The sequence below is a fragment of the Lactuca sativa genome, chromosome 5 (assembly GCF_002870075.4).
Source record: "Lactuca sativa cultivar Salinas chromosome 5, Lsat_Salinas_v11, whole genome shotgun sequence".
Lineage (NCBI taxonomy): Eukaryota > Viridiplantae > Streptophyta > Magnoliopsida > Asterales > Asteraceae > Lactuca > Lactuca sativa.
The window spans coordinates 251,437,050-251,457,125 of record NC_056627.2 but is presented as its reverse complement, the minus strand read 5'-3'; positions in this window follow the sequence as shown (position 1 = coordinate 251,457,125).

Here is a 20,076-nt window from a genome sequence, read left to right as displayed (position 1 = left end):
TTTTGCAAAGGTTAGTTCTTCTAAATTCACAAAGATTATTTGTTTTACAGTTTCCCCTGCTCGACTCTGACTCCTAAAACGACGACGACTCCGATGCTCTACTTCCCACAACTCTATTATCGACATCTCTTTCAGCGCCGTAACCTAAAGTAACTGTCCATCATGAATCATCTTCGGTTTTACCTTGTGGAAAATATTTCCAAATCTTAGTTTGTTATCTTTTATTAGTCTTTTATTTCGGTTTTACATTCACATAGAGATATTTCCAAATACAACTGAAGAAATGATAACATCATACCCTTTTAGAGTTTTATGCGTGAAGAGGCTGATAGGATGCTTGATATGGGTTTTGAACCTCAAATAAGGAAGATTATAGATGAAATACCTCCTCACAGACAAAGTCTCATGTATACCTCCACTTGGCCAAAAGAAATTAAAAAAATAGTGGGGTGATCTTCTGATCAACATTATTCAGGTCAACATAGGCAATGCAGATTAGCTTGTTGTAACCCAAAGCAACAAGGCTAGAGTTTATGACCATTATAACCTATTTAGAACCAATCATGAGCTTAATGATTTGATAAATTGTACTTGTATGGAGATTATTAATATGTAAATAGGTGATGTAAGGTTTAGGAAGCTAATTATCTAACTTTATTTTTTTTTGACAGATTTGGACCCCTAGCAAGATAATACATAGGTGAAAAAGGCTGATTACCAAAATCCATTGGTGAAAAATATAGAAGATGGAACAGATGAATGGTCTTTGTTATCATAATTCAGAAGTTGCCCCATTTGACTTTTCTGGACTATATAATGGTATAGAAGCAATTTAAAGTTATTATTGTTATTATTATTATTATTATGTTCAATACGATGATAGTTGTTTTGCATATTTTTCTTCAAAGAGATTGGCATTCATTAATATGGGGTTGTAACTTCTAATTGTTCAAAATGAAAATGTTGACTCTCATATAAAACACGTAGTTTTTAACATGTAACTTTTACTTAGTTTTCTTTTGTTAATGATTTAGCACCATTAATTTCTAGGTGTTACGACTGTTAAAATGGTAATGCGATTTTGTATTGTGATGTATTAAGGATCAAATGAGTTTTTTGTAATCATAGTTTCATACTATAATGTTATATTTATTAATTTTTTATTAATTTTATTAATTGATATAATTTTATATTTTATAATGTTATATTAATGTTATATTCTTAGGATTAATGTTATATTTATTAATTTTTTAATAATTAATGGTCCCCGATTAATTCTCCGATTAATCCCCGCCTAGCCGATTAATCCTTTGACCCCGGTCCACCGTCGAGCTACCGTCGAGCGATTTCTGCAACCTTCACCCCTAGCACAAGAACCAGTGAAGGGTGACTTTGTCATTTTTCCAAGTAAGCATGATTCACAACTATCATCTGAATTTAGGTCAAATGACTCCAAGACTCCATCCTTTTGGAGTTTGCCTATGCGTTTCTTGCTCACATGTCCAAGATGACAATGCCATAATGATGCTTTATCCAAGTTATTATTATTAGAAGAATCAATACACAACACATTATTTCCTAGGTTTTCTACAACATACACAGCTTCATACACACCATCACAAGGTAATGCTTTAAAATAAAGAACGTTATCAAAGAAAGCATTTATTCCACCAATTTCATTATCAAAAGAAAAGGTAAACCCTTGGTTGTACAAAGCATGAAAGGAAATAATATTTCTTGCCATTTTAGGCGATAACAACATTTATTCAAATCTAATGTAAACCCACTACTTTGCAACAAAGAATAAAATCCAATGTTGGTGACAGGTGAAGCTTTCCTATTCCCCATGATCAAGTTTATCTTTCCATGCTCCACATTCTCATTTCTTCTTAGTCCCTGCAAATCAGAACAAATATGAATACCACAACCGGTATCAAGGACCCAAGAGTTAGAATAGGGTGAGTTATTAGATAAGATAGTGTAAATACCTGCATGGATGGGTTTCTCTTTCCCATCCTTTATATCTTGCTGGTACTTTGGGCAGTTCCACTTCCAATGCGACTTTTCATGGCAATAGAAGCATTCAGCTTCTTTTGGGTCAGAAGAAGGAGTGACGAAACCTTTCTTGGTTCCACTTGAAGATGAGGCATCAAGGGTCTTACCCTTCGTACCCTTCGAAGGGATCTTCCTCTTTTTCCTTCTACCTTTCCTGATTGCCAGGACAGGGGCGGAGTTTGTAGAAGGAGTAGTAGTGGTAACAACTGACTTACCCTAAGACCTGATTCTGCGGTCTTCAAGATTCCTTGAAGTTTACTGAGTGTGACTTCATCCTTATTCATGTGGTATGTCATGCAGAATTGATCATAACACGAGGGTAAGGAGTGCAAAATGATATGTATTGCTAGCTCCTTGGGGAAGTTCACATTAAGCCTCAACAAACGGTCCACATACCTTTGCATTTTCTACATGTGGCCCGTGACAGATTCTCCATCCTTCATCCTGGTTGTTATCATGGAGGAGATTATTTCATACCGCTCTTGACGAGCACTCTGATGGTATCTTTCCATCATATTTTGGTGCATCTCAAAAGGGTAGTAGTCCTCATAGGACTTCTGGAGTTCAGCTTTCATAGTGGCCATCATGATGCATGCCACTTTAGTGGCATCTCTTTCATGAGTTCGGAAGTCAGCGATCTCATGGGGAGTAGCAGTGGACTCATCGATCTCCTCTAGCTCCTTATCGAGGATATATTCCTTGTCCTCGTAGCGAGTCACCATCCTAATGTTTCGGATCCAATCCATAAAGTTGGAACCATCGAAGATGACCCTCCCACATAGGTTCATGAGGGAAAAGGAGCCAGTGGGGTTTGAGCCAGAAGTAATGTTGTTGGAAGACATCTGAAAAGAAGAGAACAAGTTTACTTTAGATATAAAGATAGTCCTTAATAAAACACCCAAATGTAATATTAGGGCTAGGATCCTATCATAATATATCCTAACTTAGAAGAGGTATGCCATAATATAAGCTATAACATATTTGAAAGGTAGGTGAATGACGATTCACCAATTTCCACCATGAAAAACGAAATATAAATATTAGGTTTCAATTGGTTTTTAGAAGTTCCTAGATTCTTTTGAGATTCAATGAACTTTTCAAAGGCATGTTTCAATCTCGAGTATGCTCTCCAAGTTTTGCGACTGGGATACCGAGGATCACAAAACGAGGTATGAAGTAACCATGCAAATCACTTGGTACCCTTAATGTTTATCACTCAATCGATGTGCCGGTTAACAAAACGCGCTCCACCAACCTATAATAAACCTTAAGTCATCCTTTACCTACCTTGATAAGTCCAAGTTAGTGTTCCGGTTAACAACACACGCTCCACTAACGACTTAAACAAAGTGTAAAGTGTAATTTCATGGATTAGCATCTTATTCACATTTTCCTAAAGTAACTAAGATTGGGAATTTAATAAAAACATTTAGTTACTTTATAATAATCATTATACTTTTAATGAGAATTTTATAAGTCCTTGTCCTACCCGTTCGGCTAACGACCCTCCACCGATCAAGGAAGCATTGGGTGAGAGTGGACACCCATTAAGCTGCCATTTTATAGGCAACAACCTTATACCTCCTTGTAGTCCGGCTTCATGAATGAGGCCTACTAATGGTAAGACGACTTGATCTTATACATACACACACACACACACACACATATATATATATATATATATATATATATATATATATATATATATATATATATATATATATATATTATTAACTTATAATATTATAAAGTATAAGGGTTGATTTTCAACTTTTAAAAATCTAGGGGTTGGAACTAAAGTTTATTAAGATAACTTTACATGCTCCAAAACTTTAGGGCAAGTTTTGTATCTTTTCAAAACTCTTAGATTCATAACTTATGAGCTATTAAAATCAAGACTCTTCATTTTTGTAACTTATGTGTTATTTTAATGAATTTAATACAAAGTGACTTTTTGTTATCCATAACTCGAGGACAAGTTATGGACTCCATTAAACACATAAAGATCATGAATTCAACATTAAACAAGTAATTCGTTTGATCTATCAAGAACTCATAAGAACATGAATATTCATATCAAAATTTCAAGAACATATGAACACATATAATCATGGAATTTTGATATTAGCCAATGTAAATGGATTAGAACAACCATTACACCATCTAAAATAACTTTTACAACACCAAAACAGTTTAGGGTAATGTTTCTAGTCCATTTCCAGCAGCAAAAATCGAAATTATGCAATCTGTCTGGCCAACTCGTCGAGTGCAAGAACTGACTCGCCGAGTTGGTTGAAGTTTCACTAGGACTCTTCGAGTCCCCCCATGGACTCGTCGATTCCCCTGTGCAGACAGCTTAAAAATTCGATTTTTACACTATTTTGCATCAAGTGTCAACAAACAAGCCTAGGCACTGATACCACTGTGTAACATACACGTTAAATTATCGTGCATTGTAAAATATAAAATTGAATAATATTACGAAATATTATGTGAATTTGAATGTTGAGTTCTAACATATGGTTTTTACTAGAAATGAAGTAAAACAATGCTTAGAATCATTCAGAAAGTATTGGAAGTCTTATGAGATTCCAATCAAATGTAAAATACTGAAATTTAATGAAAATTTAAAATTTGAAATAAGTAAAATTTTATTATTGAAAGTTTTAGATAATCTCGTTAGAAACATTTAGGTGAAAACCTCATCGAAATCCAAGTTATAACGAAGAAGTTATGACCAATCGAAGATCCGTGACAAAAGCGGCACGGCGCCGAATGACGTAAAAAGGGATTTTTTTGATAAACTACATTTTAGCCTTAGTGATCTAAATGAAAGTCGTAGTAGTTTTTGAACCGAGAATTTGCATAAAAAGAACGCCAAAATCTGACTCCGTATGAGGAAGTTATGATTTTTCTAAGTTTCAGCTTAGCAGTAGACAACTAACAACTCGAATTTTAGATCGAATTATTTTTAGCCGAAACAACCTAAACGAGAATTGAAGATCTCGTCAATAATAGTACAACGGTAAAAAGTCTAACCAAAATCGATGTCGGACGAAGAAGTTATGATTTTTTAATGGATTTTACTGTCCCGGTCTGTTAAAAATAATAATATTAAAATTAAATTCAAAATTAGCCGACAAAGTCTAAACGAAAGTTGTAGAGCATAATTTTACCTACGCATGCATATAAAGAAAGTAAAAAACGGAGCCCGTATGCGAAAGTTATGGATTTTAGAAGATTTGGGCACAATTTTCGAGGAATCTCGCAAGGATAAGGCTAATCTCGGTGAGTCACCCGCTGATCCGATGCGTGTCGCTTGCTGATTTGACCAAGGATGTGGTCCAATGGCCTTCCAACGTGCCTCGCATCTGACTTCGCCCCGTGTCTAAAGTGCTGGACCAATCCGAAGCCGACGTGTGTTGCCGACCCTCGCACCGTGTCCGAACCTCGCTGTCGCTGCCACGTGCTCGCTTCCTCGCGCTTCGGATCCGAACCCTCGCCCTATAAATACAAGGCCTGCGAGCCTTCTCGGGTAATTTGGAGAAATTGGCATTATTCACCCCTTTTTCAATACTTTCACTACTTTGACATCCCCTGAAGCCCCGAAATCATTTCCAACACCTGAAACACGCCCCGAAGTTCTCGAGAAGCCCAAAAAAATTTATCTTTTCGGTTTTGAAGCTCTACGTTCGCAGAGTCTGGTTTCCATTAAATCTTCCAGTTTTCAACGAAGGAAGTTATATTTAGAGCCGAAGTGCTGCCCAATTTACTATTTTAGCCCCCGGTTATTTAACGGTGAGTTTAATATATAGGAACAATTGTATGTTATGTGTTAAATGTGCTATGTGCTTTTCATTGTTATTATTCCGGGTTATTTTCCTGTGTTATGTTTATTCACTATTTAATAGCAAAGTAATACCTTTGACCATATGATCAGTGAAAGGACTTAGATTCACATCGGTACTAGTATGTAGCCTCTGGCCATGTAGAACATGTCTCCGTAAGAGAATGATTTCTATTCTATGGTATTGATAGAAGGTTAGACAGTGCTATAAGCCTGAAATCTACCAAAATGTAAATCCGAAGTTGTATGTCTTCTATGCCATTTGGGCCAAATCTTTATTGATGTATATCAAGTACGGAAATTATTATGTCTCATTGATTGTATATCTTTGAATCAAATCAATGATTGATATGAACAGTATGTCACATGATTCACATATGCCTTTGTTGTTCCTTGTTCCTCTTTGCTTCTGCCAGATTGAAATATATATATATATATATATATATATATATATATATATATATATATATATATATATATATATATATATGGCATAACGTTATATTGTATGTATTATTGAACTCACTAAGCGTCACCGCTTACCCTCTCAATGTTTAACAAATTGCAGGAGATAAACATCTGGTATAGTTATATACTGATAGAAGATTTTTGAATAGTTTGAAACAATTGTATTTTGTACTACCATATGTATAAAAACTATAGAATCCTGGGAAGTTACGTAATATATAACACTTTGAAATAGTCGGTTTGTATCCAGTAGTTTGTAATCACTTTATCAATGTAAAATATTGTTTTTAAGAATATGCATGTAGCATGTTTTGGAGTAACAATTGTCAAGTATGAAAGTTTGGGTCTTTCAGAAATATGAAAGTTAGGATCTTTCAATCATGGTATCAGAGCAGTAGTTTAAGTGAACTAAATTCCACAGATTGGTATTTAGACTTAAACTATTGGAAGTTCAATATATTTACGGATTCATTGTAAGGATATGGATACAAACCATAGGAAATATATAAGTAAAAGTATTAGGTAATGATAAACCCTAATATTCTAAAATACAATGTTACTCCATATGGCAGAGCAATGGCTGAACAAGTTAGTAGCCATACCCCTGAGGTTGGTGGAGGTCCTCAACCTGAGGTAGTTAATACTCCAGTATCTCCTCGTGAGGAGCGACTTTTGGGTAAACTTACCGGTGTTATTCGACAGACACTCAAAGAACACAAAAAGAATGGTGATAAAGGAAAAGAGAAAGCCACTAGAGAATCTTCCAAATAGGAGGTGAAGCATCCCTCGTTCAAAGATTTCGAGAGTAGTGGTGCTACAGAGTTTTCCGGTGTTCTTAATCCCATTGTTCTTCTTACCTGGATCCAGAACATAGAGAAAGTGTCTTGTATTTCTCATGTGGATAATGAAGACAAGGCTAATTATGCTTCTGCAATGCTCATCGGAGAAGCCTTGGTCTGGTGGGAAGCAACATATGAAGCTCTCAACAGGTTTGACCAGGAGAATTTATCCTGGGAAATGTTCAAAACTCGTTTGCTAGAGAAGTATTGTCCTCTAGACATGAGGAGGAAATTGGAGAAGGAATTCCTCGAACATAAACAGGGAGGGATGACTGTGAATGAGTATGAAACTCAGTTTAATCAAAGAGCAAGGTTTGCTACAAAGTATATTCCAACTGAAGACGAGAAAATTCTGTTATTCATGGAGGAACTACGACATGAAATCCATGATTTCGTCACCAATTGAGAAGTTTTGGCATTCGATAAAGTCGTTGAGTATGCTCGAAGACGCAGGCATGACTTAGAAATACATGGTGCCGCTTTTACTGTTCCAAAGCATCCACGTAGTGAAAGAACTGCTCCTGTTCCCTATTTTCAACCAGCTCAATCCGTTCGGACTGAACCTGATAATCAAGTGCAAACTCAAAATGCCCATCATGGACGCGATAGATCACAATCTTTATCTATCTAATCGCCTTCATGTCGTTTTTGTGGAAGAAATCATCCGGTCCAATGCAAAACAGACAAGGAATCCATTGTTTGTTATGGATGTGGAGAAAAGGGTCATATAAAGGCAGCTTGCCCATGATATGATGTTACTTGCTATGCATGTGGTATTACTGGCCACAAGAAACGTTTTTCCCCTACTCTTACTAGTCAGATGACGGGAAGTCAAGCTTCTGTTCAACAACCGACGAGAAGTTAAGCTCATGTCCAACAATCAAAGGGTACTCCAACTAAAACGGAGGAGGTGCCAAAAGCTAAGGGTCATGCATTCCAGATTACCTCAGAGGAGGCACACGAGGACCCGAATGTTGTGACGGGTACATTTGTAGCACCTGGTTCCTGGTACATAAAATTTATCTAAGTATTTCACATTTTTAGTCTTGGACTCGGCGAGTTGGAGGCTCGACTCGCCGAGTAGGGACGGGATCTGGAACACGTTTAAGTTCGCGACTCGGCAAATCCATATTCTGGACTCAGCGAGTCCCCGCTGTCTGATGAAACCCTAAATTTCAAGGGTTTGCACCCTATTTAAACCCTCTTATCCGCCCCAAGCTCGCCCCCATTCACCCTCAGCGCTCTATACTTCGTTCAAGCCTTGTTCCTTGTGAGTTGAAGCTTTATGGTGTGTTTTCTTGAAGATTTGTGGAGGGAAGGAGTGTGGATCATGAAAAGAAGAAGGAGGCCAGGCATACATGGGTTATCTCAGTGATTTCCTGGAGGTATAACTTAGTTTCCCTCTGTTTTCATGCTTATAGTCCCTTTTAGCTCCATGGAAGTCCTTCTTGAGCCTTTCCCCAAGCTTGCTTGTGCTTTGTGGGTTGTAATAAGTTGTTAGCCTCTAGATCTAGGTGAGATTGAGCTCCAGGAGCTTGGATCCACTGCCTTTATGGAGCCATATTGCATAAATGCCCTAGATCTACTCTTTTGGAGCATTTTGAGCCCTAAACCCTCATGGGTGTTTGTTAACACGTAAAGTTGGAAACTTTACGTGTTAATCAGGCCCTAGAAACCCAAATCTATGAATGACATGAGCTGGATTCAAGCAGAATCGTGTGTATAGTATTTGCATGTGGCCGACTCGGCGAGTCATTCATATGACTCGGCGGGTCGAGTCGCGAGTCCCCGGGTTTTCCCCTTTTTCGTGTTGCGGGTTGGAGCAGTGAGTCATGGGGGTGTGACTCAGTGAGTCGGAAGCCAGACTCAATCATGAAGTAACTCGGCGACTCAATGCCATGACTCGGCGAGTTCAAGGCAATCTTCTTGCCCCAAGAACAGACTCGGCGAGCTGTTCATACAATTCGGTGAGTCTCAGCATAGAGTGTTCTTCGGATGAAGACGAACTCGACGAGTTGTTCATACAACTCGGCGAGTAGGATGAAGGACGTTTGGACATCAGTTTAGAAGAAAAACTCATCGATTCGATGCCAAACTCGACGAGTAGAGACAGGATTAAGGTTATTCCAATGGACAAGGACTCGGCAAGTTGGCGAGCCAACTCGGCGAGTTGGGTCAACTGGAAGTTGACTTTGACTTTGATTTTTGGCTTGGTTAGGGGTAAATGGTCATTTTACCCTGAAGTTGATTAGCAGTATTTGACTGAGTGTTTTGTGGGAATTATAGCTGGAAGATTTCCGGGGCAGCAACAGCAGAAGACATTCGGTTCCCACGCAGATCAACAACTACTTTGAGGTGAGTTACCTTCCAGTAGCGGTGGGTCTATGGCCACAATGCCGGCCCACCAGTAGGAGACGTATGATAGATGATTGTCTCTGTGATATCATCTAGGTTTGCTACTACCTGATATGTTATATGCTAGCATGATATGCTATATGTGATAGTAGTAGAGTTCGGTTGTTGGGACCGGAGGGTAGTCAGACACCCCAGATACGTCTGACAGTATGTGATGTTATGTTTATATGCTAGCATGACCTGTTATATGAGTTAAAGGTAGTAGGAGGGGAGCAATCCCCGAGTTCGGTTGTTAGGACCGTAGGGTAGTTCAGACACCCCATATATGTCTGATAATATGTTATGTTGTGATATGTGATAGTGGTAGTAGTAGAGGGGGTGAAATAGTCCCCGAGGTTCGGTCGTTAGGACCGAAGGGTAGTCAGCACCCCAGAATGGCTTGACATGGGTAGTCAGCACCCCAGAATGGCTTGACACGGGTAGGACGGCACCCCAGAATGGCCGCATGGGTAGGTCGGCACCCCAGAAAGGCCGTACCGGGTAGGTCGGGCACCCCAGAAATGTATGACAGTATGTATGATATGTGATTGTATGGTAAGTGGTACGATGGGGGAACTCACTAAGCTTCGTGCTTACAGTTTTCAGTTTTGGTTTTAGGTACCTCTTCTTCGAAGGGGAAGGAGTTCGCACAGTAGCGGCGCATCACATACACACCCTGTATTCCGCACTATGAGATCTTCCTGGGATTTGTACTCTGACATTGTTATGATTTATAAAATGATTTCCAGACACGCAACATCTTTTATGAAATGATATGATCAATGAATGTTTTAATTCTAATGCTTTGCAAAGTATATGTTTTAAAAATGAAATTTTTGGCTCGTATTTTTGGGACGTTACAACATTTCTTGTCAACTCTAGACCTGCTCACATCTTATTTGATTCTGGTGCCTTAGATTCTTTTGTGTCTTATGAATTTGCGCATTCCATTCAAATTTCTTGCTATGTACTCGCACAACCATTTCACGTAGATATTGCAGGAAGTATATCATTACTTGTTGATAAAGTCTATAGGGATTGTGTTATAGAAATTGAAGGCTATAATTTTCTTGCTAAACTGATACCGATCTCCTTGCCCAACTTTGATATTATTCTTGGTATGAATTGGTTATCAAAGAACCACAAAAAACTCTTGTAATATGAAAAGATAGTACGCACTCCTAATTAAGGGGAGAATACTATACATGTCTACGATGAACAAAGAATCTTAAAAATAATCTGTTTCCTCAAAGCTCGGAAATTCATATCGAAGGATGTTCTATCTATCTGGCATACACAGTTGATGTCTCAAAAGAGGAGAAGAAAATGGTAAATGATGGTCCCGTTTTTAGCGAATATACTGATGTTTTCCCTAATGACTTGCCTAGACTTCCTCCAGATAGGCAAGTAGAATTACGAATTGACTTTGTGCCTAGTGCTGCTCCGATTGCAAAGACTCCTTATCGTCTCACGCTAGCAGAGATGAAAGAAATGATGATCCGACTGCAGGAATTACTTGACAAAGGCTTTATCCGACTGAGTACCTCTCCCTGGGGTGCTCCGGTAGTGTTTGTCAAGAAGAAAGACGGATCGATGCGGATTGCATTGATTATCGTGAGCTAAATAAGGTGACTATCAAGAGCAAGTACCCACTACCTCGCATTGATGATTTATTTGATCAACTTCAGGATGTTAGCTATTTATCAAAGATTGATTTAAGATATGTCTATCATCAGTTGAAAGTTCACGAGCAGGATGTACCGAAGACTGCTTTTCGTACTCGATATGGGCATTATGAATTCCTTGTCATGTTGTTCGGTCTTACAAATGCTACACTGTTGTAACATCCGGATTTCTAGGTATCTCATTTTAAGTATTTATATTGAATATTAGAGAGGGACTCGGCGAGTAGGCGCTCAGACTCGCCGAGTGGGATCGCACATGTGTTGGTCTGATTTAATGGAGGAGTCGGCGAGTCCATACGTGGACTCGGCGAGTCCACGCTGTTTAATGAAACCCTAATTTCTTGGGTTTGGGACCTATTTAAAGACTCTTATAGCCACCATTTGCGGCTACCAGTCCCTTGAGAGAAACCCTAATAGTGCTTGAGGGTTTATGAGAGAGAATAAGCCATTATTGGACCTTCGTGGGTTTGTTTTGCAACAAGAAGTTGATTCCAGCTTAGAGGAGGCCAAGCAGGTTGCTTATTTGTGGATTGTTAGCTAAGGAAATAATCCTTGAGGTAGCATATCGATCCTTTTTCTGTTTTGTTAAAGAATCCATGTATCAAGGGTTTTCTATACCCTTTATTGGGTTGATTTGTTGGGAATATGGTCCCTTATCATGTTTAGATATCAGATCTGGATCCATAGTGGTCCAGAGAACTTATTCCATCTTTCTTTATGAGGAGTTATGGAATAAATGGACTTAGGATGTTGTATTTGGGGCTAAATCATCAAGTAGTGTCATTTGGACGTGGCATGAGTATCAAGTTCGAACCTTTACATGTTTATTGAGCTTGGGAAGGTTAGATCTATGGATTAGAGGAACAGATTTGAACTCAGAAGGTCATTTGAGTGTGATCATGGAATGAACTCGTCGAGTCCATGAGCGGACTCGACGAGTCGAGTCGGGGTTGCCTCGCGATTCGTGACAGGTGTAACTCGTCGAGTGGAAGAAAGAATCGACGAGCCAAGGAGTCTGAAAGAATTCAGAGGACCCGCTTGGACTCGCCGAGTCACCTTTTTGCACTCGAGGAGTCGTGTCAAATTTGACCGTTGACTTTCATTGACTTTAGGCTTATGGTCAAGACTGATTCAGGAGAGTTCAGGGAAGGGTAGGATGGCCTTCTACCCAGTAGAGATGAGATCGTGGGAGAGTATTGATCGGGAATGTTATTTGAATAGTAGGAGGAGGCTAGGTCGGGATGTTGAGCACGAGAGTTTATCTGACTTCATTGGGGTGAGTCTTCTCACTATACTGTAACCGGAAGGGTACCTATGTGTGACTGGAAGGTCTTGTATGATATGATGTATGTGCTATAAGCAGTTATGTGAAACGTATGTGCTATGTATGTTATGTACGATAAGGACTGGATGGTTAAGATGATATTTATGTATGTGCTATGTATGTTACGTATGGTAAGGACCGGAAGGTCAAGATGATATGGACCGGAAGGTCAAGAGGGTACGGACCGGAAGGTCGATATGGGTAGGACCGGAAGGTCTACCGGGATTTGGGACGGAAGTCCCCTGAGACACATGGATCGGAAGATCCTACAGAGTTATGGCCTGGAAAGTCGTATGTGGGGTATGCGGTATTTTGGGGAACTCACTAAGCATTTATGCTTACAGTTGTTATGTTATGTGTTTCAGGTACGAGCGAGGATCACAGGAAGGCGTCGGCGTGATCCGTACACACTTATAGAGTTTATGATATTGAGATCTTGGGACATGTTTTGTTATGTTACAGTGGACACATTATGTTTTTATGATTATCGTGTGAATGAAAGTATGTTTTAAAAATGAAAAATTGTTTTGAAAAATTACGTCGTTACAGCTGTATTCATGGATATGATGAATCGGGTATGCCGCCCAATGCTCGATAAATCTGTCATCGTATTCGTTGACGATATTCTAATTTATTCCAAGTCTGAAGCTGATCATGCCATTCATATTCGCGTGGTATTAGAACTTCTTCGAAAGGAGAAACTATATGCTAAATTCTCGAAATGTGAATTTTGGCTTCGCCAAGTTCAATTTCTCGCCCATGTTATTTCTAGTAATGATGTATCCGTAGATCCTATCAAAATCGAAGCTATTCAAAATTGGGAAGTGCCCCGTAATGCTTCCGAAATTTGCAGTTTCTTGGGTCTCGTAGGATGTTACCGGAGATTCATTAAAGACTTTTCTCGTATAGCCGTACCTCTCACGAGTCTTACACGAAAAGAAGTAAAGTTCGAATGGGGTGAAGCCCAAGAAAAAGCTTTCTCAACTCTAAAAGATCTTTTGACTCATGCTCCAATATTATCACTCCTTGAAGGTGATGATGATTTCTCCGTCTATCGCGATGCTTCAAGATTGGGACTCGGTTGTGTGTTGATGCAACGTGGTAAAGTGATAGCCTATGCCTCAAGACAACTGAAAGATTATGAAAAGAATTATCCCACTCATGATCTCGAACTCGCTGTCGTGGTATTTTCCCTAAAACTTTGGAGGCATTATCTTTTTGGTACAAAATGCCAATTATTTACCGACGACAAAAGTCCCAAGTACATATTTAGTCAGCAAACTTTGAATATGAGACAACAACGAGCCATGGAGCTGATCAAAGATTATGACTGTGAAATCCTATATCATGCTGGAAAAGCCAACGTTGTTGCCGATGCACTTAGTAGAAAGGTTTATCATAATAGTATGTGTTATGCTATTACTCATACTACAGTAAAATTCACTATTCTAGATGAACTAGAGAAATGGCAAGAAGAGGCCCTAAAGCTAGAAAATGTGAAGAAAGAAGGGATGATACATTATAATGATGCTTTACTTGATGATCCACGAGGATTAAAAGTATTCAAGAATCGGTTTTGGATTCCAAAGATTGGTGGATTAAGACAGAAGATTTTAGATGAAGCCCATAAATCTAAACTGTCAATACGTCCTGGTACAAATAAAATGCACTATGATGTAAGAGCTGATTATTGGTGGCCTGGATTAAAGAGAGACATTGGAAGATATGTACAGGAATGCTTAGTATGCTTACAAGTCAAGGCAGAGCACCAAAAGCCTTATGAAACCCCAGAAAGTCTTAGTGTTCCTGTATGGAAATGGGATGAACTGTCCATGGATTTTATTACCAAATTGCCAAAGACTGTTAGACATCATGATAACATTTGGGTAATCGTCGACCGCCTGACTAAAAGCGCTCATTTTCTTGCCATGCATGAAACAGATCCAATGGAGAAATACGCACAAGTATATTTGGATGAAATTGTTGCAAGACATGGTGTGCCACTAAAGATCATTTTTGATCGTGATAGTCGCTTCACTTCTCACTTTTGGGCGAGTATGCAACGTGAATTGCGATCTCAAGTTTCTCTCAGCACAACTTATCATCCCCAGACAAATGGTCAGACGGAGAGAACAATCCAAACAGTAGAAGATATGCTTCGTGCATGTGTCCTGGAGTTCGGTGGTAACTGGGATAAATACTTACCTCTTGTCGAATTTTCGTATAATAACAGTTACCATGCTTTAATCAAAATGCCACCATATGAAGCATTATATGGTCGTAAATGTCGTACACCATTGTGTTGGCGAGACATAGGACAAAAGATCCTTGGAGGCCCTGAAATGATTCAAGACACCACCGACAAGATTCAAATTTCACGAGAAAGAATGAAAGCGGCCCAGGATCGATAGAAGTCCTATACAAAAAAGAGGAGATGACCCATAGAATTCTAGGTGGGTGATTTCGTAATGCTAAAAATATCCCCATGGAAAGGCATTATGCGATTTGGGAAGAATGGAAAACTAAGCCCTAGATTTGTTGGTCCTTTCAAAATCATCCAGAGAGTTGGTAAACAAGCATACCGCTTGAAATTGCCGGATGATTTGGCAGGTATTCATGATGTGTTTCATGTGAGCTATCTGTGCAAATTCTTGAGCATCAATGATGAGACAGTTCCATTATCCGAGGTGAAATTGGATAATAAGTTAAGATATGTAGATGAGCCTGAAGAGATCGTGAATGAAAGAACAGCTAATCTACGTAATAAAGAAGTAGAGTTGGTGCTTGTCAAGTGGAACCATCGAGGCCCAAACTATACTTGGGAAAATAAGAATCAGATAAGAGCAAAATATCCCCACTTATTTTAATCGATGTAATTTCGGGGACGAAATCCCCAAAAGGAGGAGGTATTTGTAACATACACGTTCAGTTATCGTGTATTGTAAATTATAAAAGTGAGTAATATTACGAAATATTATATGAATTTGAATGTTGAGTTCTAACAGATGGTTTTTACTATAAATGAAGTAAAACGATGCTTAGAATAATTCAGAATGTATTGGAAGTCTTATCAGATTCCAATCAAATGTCAAATGGTGAAATGTAATAAAAATATAAAATTTGAAATAAGTAAAATTTTATTATTGAAAGTTGTAGATAATCTGGTTAGAAACATTTAGGCGAAAACCTTGTCGAAATCTGAGTTATAACGAAGAAGTTATGATCAATCGAAAATTCGCGACAAAACCGGCATGGCGCCAAATGACGTAAAAAGTGAGTTTGATAAACTACTTTTTAGCCTTAGTGATCTAAATGAAAGTCGTAGTAGTTGTTAAACCGAGAATTTTCATAAAAAGAATGCCAAAATCTGACTTTGTATGAGGAAGTTATGATTTTTCTAAGTTCTAGTTTAGCAGTAGACAACTAAAAACTCGAATTTTAGATCGAGTGATTTTTAGACGAAACAACCTAAACGAGAATTGAAGATCTCGTCAATAGTAGTACAACGGTAAAAAGTCTAACCAAAAAGGATGTCTGATGAAGAAGTTATGATATTTTAACGGATTTTCCTGTCCCGGTCTGTTAAAAATAACAATATTAAAATTAAAGTCAAAATTAGACGACGAAGTCTAAACAAAAGTGGTAGAGCATAATTTTATCTAAGTGTGAATATAAAGAATGTAAAAAACGGAGCCTGTATGCGAAAGTTATGGATTTTAGAAGATTTGAGCACAATTTTTGAGGAATCTCGCAAACGTAAGGTCAATCTCGGTGAGTCACCCACTGAGTCCGACGCTTGTCGCTTGCTGATTTAACCGAGGATGTGGTCCAATGGCCTTTCGACGCGCCTTGCATCTGACTCCTCCCCGTGTCTGAAGTGTTGGACCAATCCAAAGCCGACGTGTGTTGCCGACCCTCGCACCGCGTCCGAACCTCGCTGCCACTGCGACGTGCTCGCTTCCCCACGATTCGGATTCGAACCCTCGCCCTATAAATACATGGCCTGCGAGCCTTCTCGGGTAATTTGGAGAAATTGCCATTTTCAAACCTTTTTCAATATTTTCACTACTTTGACATCCCCTGAAGCCCCGAAATCATTTCCAACACATGAAACACGCCTCGAAGTTCCCGAGAAGCCCGCAAAAATTTATCTTTTCGGTTTTGAATCTCTACCTTCGCAGAGTCCAGTTTTCAATAAATCTTTCGGTTTTCAACGAAGGAAGTTATATTTAGAGCCGAAGTGTTACCCAATTTACTATTTTATCCCCAGGTTATTTCACGGTGAGAATAATATATACGTACAATTGTATGTTATGTGTTATATGTGCTATGTGCTTTTCAGTGTTATTATTTCGGGTTATTTTCCCATGTTATTTTTATTCGCTATTTAATAGCAAAGTAATACCTTTGACCATATGAATAGTGAAAGGACTTAGATTCACATCGGTACTGGTATGTAGCCTCTGGCCATGTAGAACATGTCTCCGTAAGAGAATGATTTCTATTCTATGGTATTGGCAGAAGGTTAGACAACGCTATAAGCGTAAAATCTACCAAAATGTTAATCCGAAGTTGTATGTCTTCTATGCCATTTGGGCCAAATCTTTATTGATGTATATAAAGTATGGAAACTTTTATGTCTCATTGATTGTATATCTTTGAACCAAATCAATGATTGATATGAAAAGTTTGTCACATGATTCACATATGCCTTTGTTGTTCCTTGTTCCTCTTTGCTTCTGCCATATTGAAGTATATATGGCATAACATTATATTGTATGCATTATTGAACTCACTACGCGTCACTGCTTACCCTTTCAATGTTTAACAAATTGCAGGAGATAAACATCCGGTATAGTTATATAGTAATAGAAGATTTTTGAATTGTTTGAAACTATTGTATTTTGTACTCCCATATGTATAAAAACTATAGAATCCTGGGAAGTTATGTAATATATAATACTTTGAAGTAGTCGGTTTATATCCAGTAGTTTGTAATCACTTTATCAATGCAAAATATTGTTTTTTAAAAATATTCATGTAGCATGTTTTGGAGTTACAATTGTCAAGTATGCAAGTTTGGGTCTTTCAGAAATATGAAAATTAGGATCTTTCACACTAATGAGTTATGAGCATTCTAACACCCCTAAGTGTACATGAAACCCTAGAAAAACCTTAGATCTATGTTTGTCTTTAATACATGCAAAATATGATTTCGATGGTTCATAATCCTATCTAGAATTACATGGGGAGCTTTAAACATGGGGAACTTTAAACACAAAAGATGGCTAGAATTACATACCTTGTAGTTGATTTGATTCCTTGAAAACATTGAGAGCCTAGCACCCCAAGTGTGATGCCTCAAATGTTTCACACAACACCAAGTGCTTTGGAATAACTTTGAGAGATTGTAAAACACTTCAAAATCGGCCTAGCCCTCTTCTTTTCTTAGTGTAGCCGATTTTAGATGATATCATGTTGTTTATATAGTGTGTTAAACTTAGGGTTACACCATGTAAACCCTAATGTAACATGGCTCTTCATTTCCATGACCCATGGGTTTAAACCTCCATGGAGCATCCTATGGGTCTTAGCCCAACTTGATAATCCATGGAGCCTTTAGCTCACTATACAAGTTATGGATGATTTACATAATCAACCCATATATTTAATTAGTCATCTTTTGATCACTTAATTAATTCTAAATTAATTCTTGATCAATACTAATTAAATAATATTATTAATATATTAGAACTTATAATATATTAATAAACCATAAGTGTTATTTCTCTCATTTTAGTTTATCCAAATGCATGATGCCATGCAACCTAAATGGACCATGCCGGGTCGGGTCAAGTACATACCAAATATAGTTATGGACTTAGACACCTTATCCAACACAAGACTCACACACATCATCGTCCCTTAGTTCGAATGACTCCAACTCTCCATCCTTTTGGAGTTGGGCTATGAGTTTCTTGTTGGCATGTCCAAGACGAAAATGACACAAGCATACTTTATCCAAACCATTAGATGAATCAATACACATCACATCATTTCTTAAGTTATCTAAAACCATCACAGTTTCATATATTCCATTACAAGGAAATGCTTCAAAATAAAATACACCATTAACATAAGCATTAATAGAACCCTTTTCATTATCAAATGAATATCTAAAACCTTGTCTATATAAACCATGAAATGAAATGATGTTTCTTGCCATATCTGGCGAATAGCAACAATTGTTTAAATCTAATCTTAATCCATTACTGAGCATTAAAGAGTAAACTACGATCTTGGTAACAGGCGACGATCTTCTGATCCTCATGATCAAACTAATCTTCCCATTCTCCACATTCCTATCTCTTTTTAGGCCTTGCAAATCAAAACAAATGTGAAAACCACATCATGTATCAAGTACCCAAGAAATGGAATGTGATGAATCATTAGATTTAATTGTGTAAATACCTATGTAGGATGGCTTCATCTTCCCATCCTTGATTGCTTATAGATATTCTAGGTAGCTTCTCTTCCAATGCCCTATTTTGGGGTAGTGGTGGAACTCTGTCTCCTTGGGGTTTCAGTTGGGTTTAGCAGAACCAACTTTGGTTCCACTAGAAGAGGTACCATCTTGGGATTTTCCCTTGTGGTGGCTATTTGAGGGTGCCTTCCTCTTCTTACCCTTCCCTTGCCCAATAGCCAAAACAGGGGCAACAGTTGGAGCAGGAGTTGATGCAACAGACTTATCATTGAGATTTCTCTCAGTAGTCCGAAACAAGCCTTGAAGCTTGCTCAAGGTGACCTCTTCCTTATTCATATAGTAGGTCATGCGAACTGGTTGTAGCAGGGAGGCAGGGAGTGAAGGATGATGTCAATCGCTAGCTCTTCATCAAAGTTAACATTCAACTTTAGGAGACGATCAACATATCTCTGCGTGTTTTGCAGATGAACAGTAAGGGACTCTCCACTACCCATTCGGGTAGTGATCATCGAAGTGATAATCTCATACCTCTCTTGCCTCACACTTTGGTGGTACCGGTCCAGCAAGTCTTGATGCATCTTATAGGGATACATGTCCTCATAGGAATTTTTTAGTTCGGAAGTCATGGTCGCTAGCATGATGTAATGGACTTTCGTGGCATCACGCTCGTGGGCCTTAAAGGCAGCGATCTCTTCGGGAGTGGAAGTGTTCATGTCGATCTCCTTCAGCTCCTTGTCAAGGACATACTCTTTATCCTCATAACGGGTGACCATTCTTATGTTTCGGATCCAATCGTTGAAATTGTTTATGTCGAATATCACCCTCCCACACAAGTTCATGAGTGAGAATGAGCTGGAGGAACTCGAGCCGGAAGTTTGATTAGAAAAGAATCCCTAATTAAACACTCAAATGAGAAATTAGGGCTAGGATCCAACAACATTATTTACATACTAGAAGAGGGATGTCGTAATCTAACAAGT